The following is a 664-nucleotide window of genomic DNA, read 5'->3' on the forward strand; positions in this document are numbered from 1 at the left end:
TTTCACAAAGATCTTAAGTAGAACTTAACACTAAGTTTGACTTAAAAATTATGGACAGCCATTGGAGCCTTAAAATGAAATATACTCAAAAGCAGAAATTCAAGTATTTTAGACATTTTATAAATTCCACAACAAGAATATGAAATCTCCTTAATGATAGAAAATATGAATGATTTGAAATTTTGAATAAACATTTTATGCCTTTCAAAAATATTTTTACCAAATATTTTCAAAGATGCTAATGGCTTTCCATAATTTTTAAGTCCAACTTAGAGTTAAGTTCTACTTAGGATCTTTGTGAAACACCCCCCTGGAGGGATTCTTATCATTTGTGTCAGTGACAAGAAATGAGAATATGAGATGCTTATCAAGATGATACTCGGAAAGACTTGTCTCTTAATCAAGTTTGAGTACCTACGTGTACCTACATGTATGTCCTGCAGGGCAATACTCATGGATATCTTCTCCCATTTCATCTTTACAGAACATAGTTAATTGCCAACATTTCCCCTAAATTGCTATTTGTTATGGCCACTGCACACCTCATGACCTGTCTATGTCTCAATTTGAAAGAAATTGGTATTTGATAAGATATATATAGTTACAGAAAAGTATCAATATTTAATTTGTATCAAGGTCTTTCATTGTCTTATGGATAATAGTG

The sequence above is a fragment of the Strongylocentrotus purpuratus genome, unplaced genomic scaffold (assembly GCF_000002235.5).
Source record: "Strongylocentrotus purpuratus isolate Spur 01 unplaced genomic scaffold, Spur_5.0 spur5_scaffold_9, whole genome shotgun sequence".
Classification (NCBI taxonomy): Eukaryota; Metazoa; Echinodermata; class Echinoidea; order Camarodonta; family Strongylocentrotidae; genus Strongylocentrotus; species Strongylocentrotus purpuratus.